The sequence below is a fragment of the Equus caballus genome, chromosome 3 (genome assembly GCF_041296265.1).
Source record: "Equus caballus isolate H_3958 breed thoroughbred chromosome 3, TB-T2T, whole genome shotgun sequence".
NCBI classification, from domain to species: domain Eukaryota; kingdom Metazoa; phylum Chordata; class Mammalia; order Perissodactyla; family Equidae; genus Equus; species Equus caballus.
In genome coordinates, this window is record NC_091686.1 from 10,463,257 (window position 1) to 10,473,093 (window position 9,837).

Here is a 9,837-nt window from a genome sequence, read left to right on the forward strand (position 1 = left end):
TCTCCAGCATCCAGCTTGCCATTTACGGACTTTGTCAGTTCCACCTGCTTTTGGAGAATGGAAAGGGCAGGTAGGGGAGAGAAAGGAATCTAATAGAGGCAACACTATAAATAATAGAGGAGGTCAAAGCTTCGTATCAAAATGGCTCAACACCAGGGCTCTTAATGCCTAGGATGGGATTCATATGGGAAACCTTCACAGGAGAGTCCAGCTCAGAGTAAGGACTAGATCTATGTTGGGAATTTATTTTGTCATTAGTGCCAGAGTGGCCGGGTCATTCAAATGTCAGCCCAGGATGCTGCAGCCTTCCTTTGATGCCAGCAAAGAAGTGGTCCCCCTGGGAGCCCACAGGCCTCACACCATGGGACAAGCACCTCCGGTCAGTCCCCTGGGACTCTGCACAGTATGCAGCCAAGCAAGCTCTCAAGGATTAAAAACTCGTTAGCTTTTTATTGTCTGATTGGGGGGTGGAGGTGTTTTACAAATCCAAGGCAAGCTAGAGTTTAAAGAGAGCCAATTTCATCCCGGCCCCTCTTTTGAACAGATAGAAACCAAGGCTAGTTTGTGTAGACTTCAGAGTTCTTTTAAGTTGTGCTTTGAGGAATTTCTTCACGGAAAGGCTCTGTGGCCATTTTTACTCCAGCCCCTGGCAGATGCGCTGGGCCAGATGGGAATAAACGCCTCCAGGCAAGGTCCGCACGCTCATATCGGAAGCACTAAGTTAATTTCCCAGAGCCGCCATAACAAAATATCACACATTGGGTGCCTTGAAGCAATAGGAATGGATTGCCTCACAGTTCTGGAGGCTGGAAGTCTGAAATCGAAGTGTCGGCAGGGCCACCTTCTCTCCACAGGCTCCACAGAAGATCCTTCCTTGCCCCTTCCAGCATCTGGTGGCTCCTGGCAATCCTTGGCTTTCCTTGGCTTTCCTTGGCTAGTAGATGCATCACTTCAGTCTCTGCCTCCATCATCGCGTGGCCTTCTCTCTGTGTGACTCTGCGTCGTCTTCCCTCTGTGTGTGTCTGTCTGCATCCAAATTTCCCCTCTTATGACACCAGTCCTGTTGGGTTAGGGCTCACTCTGAAGATCTCTTCTCAACTCGATGACCTCTGCAAAGACCCTGTTTCCAAATAGTCAGATTCCCAGGTTCCGAGGCTGAGGACCTCCACATATGCTTTAGGGACACAATTCAATCCTAATAGGAACCATCCACCAGGAGACAGAATGAAGCTGGTGACAAGGGCCCAGGGATGCTGGTTTCTTTAGCCAGGTCCTGACTGAGATGTCGGCCCTCATCCTGGCATCCCCGGCTGACCCTGAGTGGGGGGCTGCAGAAGGAAGACCCTGGTACGGAGCCCAGTCTCTCCTCCGCTGTCCTGAGAGCCCCACTCAAGCCCAAACTTGCCTCCCTCACTTGGCAGAACAGAAGCCCTGGGGTTCCTCTGTCACTCGCCCCGGGATCTGGTTAGCAATTGTTATTACTGGTATTACTTATTCCACCCTCGCCCCAAGAGGCTTCCTAGAGCTCTCCTTCCTACCCCACACATGGCTTGCCCTGAGAAGGGCTCTGGTTAGTTAATATGGTTTCTCTCCCTCTCGCTGCATTCCCAATGTGGCATGGTGCCCTGTACAAACTGGCATTCAGGCAGCTCCCTGGCACACCAGCCCTTCAACCTCGCTCTCCTCACAGAGGCCTGGCAGGGGTGGGGCAGATGTGTGGGTGAAGAAGAGGTTTTCTAGAAAGGAGAGTGAGCATCTCCTAGGAGCTATATGGTATTACGCAGGATGGTGACTTGACCAAAAGTGCCTGTGGCATATGTCCCTGGACCTCCTTTGTGTTCCTCAAGAGAGTGAGCACTTGTTGGAATTTCAATGGGCTGTTTCTTGGAGACCCTGCCCCGACACTGGACCACATGGGTCTCAGCTTCAGTGACAGTCCACGCACTCTGCCCTCTATCATCCTCACAATGACCCTGAGATGTTGCCTGATATTATTATCCCCATTTTACAGATGATGGAACCAAGGACCAGGCAGGTCAAGTGACTGGATGAGGATCTCCCATGGCTGGTATGTGCAGAGCTTGGATTTAGAACCCTGGCCTGGACACCCTACTGCTTCCTGCCTCCTTAGTGCTGTGTGGCCCAGGATCAGAATGGCCCAGCTCGGACTTGGGCATCAGATATTCCAGAGCTGGCGTTGGCCAGAGCTCTCGGAGCCATAAATAGCCTCCATCCCCAGTGGAATGTGCTGTGTGGAGAACTTCAAGTCTCTGCAGTCCAAGAAAAGCATCAGCAAGCCTGTGGGGAGAGTCTGCAAGGGCCGCCCCCTGGGAGAGCACGGAGAAGGCGCAGGTCCTGCCAGGGAAGGAAAGCCAGCCTACCGTGCTCCCGTGCCTTTCTCCAATTGGACTAAGATCAGAGGACACCCTCATCCCCCACCCCAGGACTTCACGGGCCACGAGGGCTGCAATGACGAGGAGGAGGTGAGTCTGAGTGGGACTTTCCCAGTGGGCTGTCATTGCGAGATTACAAATAAGTGACAGTTTCCATAAGTACTGTGCCACCCAGAGGCGCCTGGCCATGTCTGTTGTGAAGCAAGGGTGGATGAGGTTCAGGGCTCGAGGTTCAGCCCCAGGATCAAGTTCTTCTGTGATATTGGCCTCATGACCCCAAGCAAGTGAGCCTGGCTGGCAAGACTCTGGCCTTGGACTTGGCTCACCCTGACTGCTGCCTTTACTCCAGAATAGCACCCATCACCCCAACGAGCGCCCATTGCCCCAACCAGCACCCGTCGCCCCAATCAGCACACTAGCGGTGTGACCTAGACTCCCGAGCACCTCCGGTGAAGACATCCCCAGAGTGTGGGGCTCAAGCAGCCCACAGAGAGGGAGGAATTCTCCAGATCATGGGAACTCGGATCCTGGGCTCCTGGCCCTTTACAAGCGTGGCTGGAAAAAGGGCTACACCAACCCACCAGGCTCCCTCTTCACCATTCTGGTGATTTCTTGCTGTGCCTACTTCCACATTCACTGAACATTCATCCATCACACGCTAATAGGGAGCCAGCAGGCACGCACCAGGCCCTGTTCCGGGCCACGGTCGCAGACAGGGCAGGCACCCGTTCATGGGGCTGCTTCTCCGCTTACTGCTGTCTGTGCCCTTGAGCCTGCAGCTGACCTCGCAGTGATGGGCAAGTCCCTCATCCTCAGGCTCAGTTCCTTATCGGTCAATAGGGGTCACAACCGTCCCCATCTCCTGTGTAGTCGTGAAGGTCCATGGGAGATGGGGAGGGAGGATTGACTAGTACCTGGAACTAGACAAGAGTCTAGTAGAAGGTAACTATGTTGGCATTACTATTATATAATAATTACATTATGCTAGAATGTAGTCTTCAGGGCAGGCCTAACATCAGGCTTTTTCATTCATTGCTGTTCTAGAATGTAAGAAGGTGGAAGGAAACTGAATTAGGAGTCAGAAGACCCAGGTTCAAGTTCTGACTTTGCCATTTATTTACTGGCAATGGATCATCCATGACAATGGATTGAGTTCCTGCTCTGAGGTCTGTCTTAGGTGCTGGAGACACAGTGGTGAACACAGCAGACAAAGTCCCTGGCCTCATGGAACTCACAGTCCAGGGGGAGAGACAGGTACTCAAAAAGTAAACTCCTGAGTTAATTTCAGACAGCAATCGTTGCTGGGAAGAGAATAAGACAACAGTGCAGGCAATGACCAGGAGGGGCTGGGCTTAGCATGGTGTATCAGTGGGGTGTACCCAGAGATGGCACACTTCAAGGAGTGAGTGAAGAGCATCTGTTTATGGAGAAACTATAGAGGTGTGGGCACAGGTAAGGGAAACACTGGGGTACAGCGATGCACCCAGGATAGCCCCAGTGGGAAGCCAGTACCTCTTCCAGCTGAAAGATCGAGGAGAGAGAGCCATGACCAGAACCAGCAAGACCTATAGGAGAGGACTGCCAGAGGCGCTGTGGCCCTCAGGAGAGGACCCAGCACTGCCAAACCAAGGCCTGGAAGGGAAGGCATCCGGGGAGCACTCCTACCTCACTCTTCTTCCTCCCTCCAACCTCCTGACAGGCTTCCCATTGGCTGAAACCCACTATGACCTCAAGGCAAGGGAGCCTGGGCGGTGGAGGACCCACAGGTCAGCCGTCCAGGGCACCAAGCGAGCTGAAGATGGGAGGATGGCAGATCTAGAGGGCCAAGCAGAGAATAGCCAAGTCTGGGGACAAAGTTGGGCAACAGCATTGGGAATGTAAAACCCAGATTGAGAGACCCACCAAGAGGCTGATGAGTGACCGGATGCAGCCCTTCTCTTTCCAGGCCTCAGTTTCCTCATCTGTAAAGTGAGGATTGGAACCCAACCCAGGATTGGCTCCCCTCTTGTGCTTACATCCCAGAACCCCAGCTGGTCCTGGGGCTCTGCTCTCTGCGCCCCACTGCGCCTCGCAGAGAAGCCGATCAGCACGAGCTTTCAGAATGGAAGGATGACGCCCTGCGTGTGACAGTGTACAAGGTGTACCAAGTTAAAAGAGTCGCTGCAGATGCAACTTCATCTTCAAGCGTGGAGCATTATAGTATGGTTGTACCTATGTTAAAATTATAAAGGACAAGAATAAACCTAAGCATAAAAAAAGACTGGAAGGAAAGACAACCACAAATTTTAGCAGCTCTGATCTGTGGGTGTGTTTTGCTTTTTATAGTTTTCTATGTTTGCAATTTTTCTAAGTTGAGTGTGTGTGTAGGGGGAAATGTAAGGAAAAATGTGAAACAAAACTCTGGACGTTAAGCATGAATTAGAGTTTAAGAAAATTTGGCTCGGGCCAAGGAGTGTTAAAGGATTTGTAACCAAATGTGGTCCAAGTCCCAGGTCCTCTTGGCCCCCTTCCCTCCCACTCCTCCTCCCCACATCCACCAAGCTCTGAGCGTGTGTCGCACCAGCGGGAGACACTGGAAATGCAGTGATGGAGGGCGGGCAGTAACTGCCCCGTGTTTTCCTGTCTCATACAGACCGGCTGACCTCGCTTCACTTGGTAACATTGTGTTGGTGGTGGTTTTCCCTAACCTGCAGCTTTCCTGCTGTGGCTCTGCCTTCCAGAAGCCTCCTGTCTGTGCGGGTTTCTGGCCCCTGGAGGATTGGAGAGCCCAACGATTCAGTGTGTAGGCTTTGGAGCCAGGCAAACCTGGGTTCAAATCTTGGCTCTGCCAGCATAAGAGACCCGGGCCAGTCCCTCTGCCCTCCAGGCTTTAGTGTCCTCATCTAAAATGGCACAGGGTACTGGGCAGGTGGGACCCGACCATCGACCCAAGGGATTAGCATATGCCGTAGACTGAAAGTGTCCCCCCAAATTCCCATGTTGAGGCCCTAGCCCCCAGTGTGATGGTATTTGGAGGTGGGGTCTTGGGAGGTGACTGGCTTTAGAGGAGGTGGCCCTCATGATGAGATTAGTGCCTTAATAAGAAGAGACACCGGAGGGCTCGCCTCTTTCTCTGTCTCTCCCCCAACACCCCACCTTTCTGTGTGCACACAAAGAAGAGCTCATGTGAGCACCCAGCAAGATGGCAGCAACCTATAAACCAGGAGAAGAAGCCTCAGAGTGAAACCAACGTGGCCAACACCTTGATCTTGGACTTGCCAGCCTCCAGCACTGTGAGAATGTAAATTTCTCTTTAAGCCACCCAGTCTATAGTATTTTGTAATGGCAGCCTGAGCTGACAAAGACAGCACAGCTCCGGGCATGGTGACAGGTTGAGCTTCTGAAGCATCTGGTTCCTTTCCATCATTAGGTCCAGGGCCAGGCACCAGTCGGCCAGGGAGCTGCAACCCCCACTGTCAGTATTTCCCTGGGGCCAGTGACTGACACTGCGTTGCTCATCTCCCTCAGAACCGGGTGCCCAGCTCATCCACCACTTGGTACCAAACTCCCTGTACACAGCCCTGAGCTGGCAGGGGTCTGTGCCAGGTCACAGTTCCCACGTGCTCTGCTCCAGGGGGCACCCACTGCATGGCTCCCAGGCCCCAGGGATCTGACACATTTAGCCTCCAGGCCTCTCCCACCCAAGTCAAAGGGATGTGCCAGGAGCCCACAGGCTGTGTGTGTGTCCATAACAACAGGCCGGGTTCTCTCCTGATGTTTCACTTCCTGGTTTGCTCCAAAAGAAGAGAGGCAGGGACAGGATCAGTCACAAGGATAGGACCCAGTTTCTAGAAGGAGAGAGGCCAGGCAATTGGTGGCTGTCCAGAGAAACAGGATCTCCCACCAGGCAGGTGAGCAGAGCACAGCAACAGGAAATTCACTCAATGCTCAGTTATTAAGTGCCTGCAGTTTGCCAGGTACTGCTGGGGGCTCTGGGATACAGACAGGTCACAGACCACAGAGGCCTAGAGGTCAGGCTTTCAGATCAACAGCCCCAGGTCCGAACTTAACTCTTCCACTTAACATCTACGTGAAGCCAAGAACGTCTGCTGTTTTTTCTGTCAGCATTCATTCTCTATCCCCCTGCTGACTCTACCCCTATTGTCTTCTGGGAAACCACTCCTTTGGTTCACGTGGTCCCAGAGAAGCTGACTTCAAGCCCAGTTCCAGGGCAGGAACACAGGATGCTCCATGGCCCAAGCTAGTTGATGTCTCACACTCCGCTCGCCATGATGGGGAGCAGGCACGTGACCGAATCAGAGCCCTGGACACAGCCCTAGGCGTGGGTGAATTCCTGCTGGACCTGAAACCAGAGAGGGTAGGGACCAGAACTCCTGTCTCCATCTGGCCACTAAATGAAGCCTGAAACTGAAGCCAACACAGCAGAAGCAAGAGCCAGATTTGGGGAGAAACCAAAGCCTGATGGTATTTGAGTCCCAGGATTACCCACGCCTGAAATAGCTGCGTCCCCAGACCTCGCAGTTCAACGAGTGAACTAGTGACCTCTCTTAAATTACTTTTTTATAAGCCAGTGTGGGTTAGGTTTCTGTCACGTACAACTGTTCTAATACACACACGTGCCCAAGCCAATTACAGCTTTCTAGAAATGGGGTATGAACCAAAGACAACAGCATCTCCAGGTTGTACTTGTATTGATGAGGACAGACTTGTGATTAGCGTTGGGGAATATCTGATGTAGGTGGGAGAGCTGCTCATCTAGGGGGCTTTGTGGATACCAGCTACAGCCTGACCTTTTCCCCTTCTTTTTCGAGGGTCCCAAACAAGAAGACTGGTTACTCCTTGGGTAACCCAAGGGGAGGGATCCTCACCCACCACTCCAGGGACCCTGAGGTTGGAGGCCGTCAACTTCCCACCCCGATAGCCTGGGATGGCTGTAGCTCCAGGCAGGCCCACGGACCCCAGAATTAACACATTTCACCTCATCCAGGAAGGGATTGTCGGATCAAGAGAGGGGCAAGGAAAGGCACGTTTCTCGAGAGAAGGCCAGCAGAGCCACAGAAGGAATTCCATGTCTAGATGGGGAGTGGCAGGAAGCTGCTAGATGTCTGTTAGTCAACTAACAAGGCCTGGCACCCCTAGGTGCTCAGTAAACTGGTTCTTCCATAGATAGGAATGAATGAATGAATGAATGAATGAGCAGACTTTGCAGAAGAGCAGAGTAGAGAGATGGTTGTTATGTAGGTAATTTCCTCAGATCTCAAAAGACCTTGGGACATCACCTGGCATAGTGTGCTTCAAATTTGTCATTCAGATTTTTCCCACATTTGCATGCCACCTGACTTATTTACTTAATAGTTTTATTTAAAGTAACACTTTGTATAACTTAAATAAACATACTATGGCAAATACATACACAATGCAGGTGCGATGATTCTGAGCCTGAGGCTGGCCTCTGTTTATTACAAAGGATTAGCGTAACCTAGAGCGGTGTTAAAGGCGCCTAGCACCAAGCAGAGACTTTCTCTTTGGATAATCGCTGAAAGGAATAACTTACCATGTGATTTATTGCTATTTGTCATCTTGTTTCTCCTCTATACACAAGAGGTGCATGTCCTGGGCTGCCGGGACACAGAAGTACAGAAATGCAGGACACGGCAAGTCAGTAGCCTGCAGTCTCAGGGCTGTGGCCTCCTGGCTGGTCTAGGGAACCATCCTGCTGCCCCTCTGGGCTACCCTCCTGGGACCATCCCTTCTTGCCTTCTTTCAGTTGAGGTCCTGGGTTTCTCTGCTTGATTCACCAGAATCCAGAATAGTTGCCCAGAGCCCTCCTGCGGATCTCCCCATCTTGCTACAGGCTTATTAATGACCATAATCTCAAAGTCATGTACAAAAACAATATGTCAAATTGTCTGCAACAACCGTAGTTTGGTGTGAGAATATCTGATGTCTAATGGAGCAGAGTCATTGGTACTGCTCTCACTACGCTGTTTGTTGCCTCCGATGATAATTGAGGGAAACACAAAGTTGCAGTTAGAAGTTAGTGAAAAGGAAGATATCTTTTTGGCTTGTTTTAAAATGTAGATTTTATTATTATCCAGGTTGGTAAGGCCAACAGATCAAGAGACAATTGCTGTTGAAAAGATAGTTTGTTACTCACAAATCCCAAGAAGGGGGCGCGTCACACTGTGCCAGGCCATGCAGGGCCACCTGGGGAAGCACCAGGGTTGGTCAGGAGGCAGAGGGAGCAGCAGGAAACCGTGGGCAGGAGCCTTTTCTGTGGCTTTGGTGGGAAGGAACCAGTGAGCAGGATACCCAGGCTCAGGACTGGTAGTTTGAGTCATCAGTGGCTCTGGCAGGCAGGAGCTTTCCCTAGTTGTCTGGTACCTGCCCTGGGGAGATGGAGGCAGAGATAGTGGCCCAGAGTGTAAGAGCGGGTCAAGCAGGGGTTGGGGTGTGGAGCTTCACTGGTTAGTCCGCATATGAAAGATGCGCTCGCAGGCTAGACGTTTACTGTCTCTAGGAATTGGCTAGCCCTGGGAGGGGCAGTCTCTCCAGGGTCAGCAAGGCCCCAGATGTTACAACCTCAGGAGCACATGGCTAATACACCCACCCAAAGTCACAGGCCCCTGGACTTTACCCACGGATCCCAGATTAAGAACCCTGTCTGAGAAAGCCCCCAGCTGAGACAGGCAGAGTCACCTGAGAGTCAGAGGTCCCAAACCCGGTGCCCTCAAGGGTCAGGCAGGTGACATCAGCCATGAAATGAGCCAGGTCGGGAGGCCAGCGAGGGTGGGCACTGTGGGACCGGGGTGCTCACGCCCCACCAAAGGCCAGCTGCTTTCAGCTCTCAGAAGGTCTGGCCCACAGATCTCCTTCAGGAGAAGCCTGATTCCCGGGGAGAGTGTGTGTGTGTGTGTGTGTGTGTGTGTGTGAAAATTCCTGATTTTTAAATGTTTGCAATTATTTTTTTAAAAATAAGCATAGCATAAATAAATAAGCACATCTCTGGCTTGCAACAGGCGGGGTCCACCCGCGTTGCTCTGCCCCTGTCCCAGCCTGTGCACTCCCCCAGGGCCCTTCTCAGCCCCCGAGTGTCTGTCATCTTGCTGCAGGGGACAGTGTCTCCTGTGATTCTGGGCTTGGCTTCTTTCACCTGTGGAATTAAACCTCAAATGTTCTTCCGGGCTTAATTTTTCCGTGACTGTGGTATGCTAAGGAGCGAGGAGGGGATATGGGGTGAAACGTCACAGCTTTTTCCAAGGATTTTTCCCCCAAAACTTTGAAGTCCCATCCCAGCTTTGCCACTTTTTGGCCTCAGGACTTTCTGTCAGTCCCTCAAGTTCTCGACCATGGGCTTCCTCACTTGTGCGACGGGGCTGACGATCGTACCCGCCATCCAGGCTGCCGTACCTATTCAAGGAGAGACTGCAGGCAGTAAACTGGC

The 9,837-nt window shown here is 52.0% G+C and overlaps 1 long non-coding RNA gene across 1 annotated transcript; it reads left to right on the forward strand.

Annotated features, from left to right (window-relative positions):
* Nucleotides 1-2,350: 2,350 nt before the first annotated feature.
* On the forward strand, nucleotides 2,351-7,810 carry LOC138923572 (uncharacterized). Its single transcript, XR_011437331.1, has 2 exons — nucleotides 2,351-2,483; nucleotides 4,093-7,810. It is a non-coding gene; the product is annotated as an uncharacterized lncRNA (long non-coding RNA).
* The last annotated feature ends 2,027 nt before the right edge of the window (nucleotides 7,811-9,837 follow it).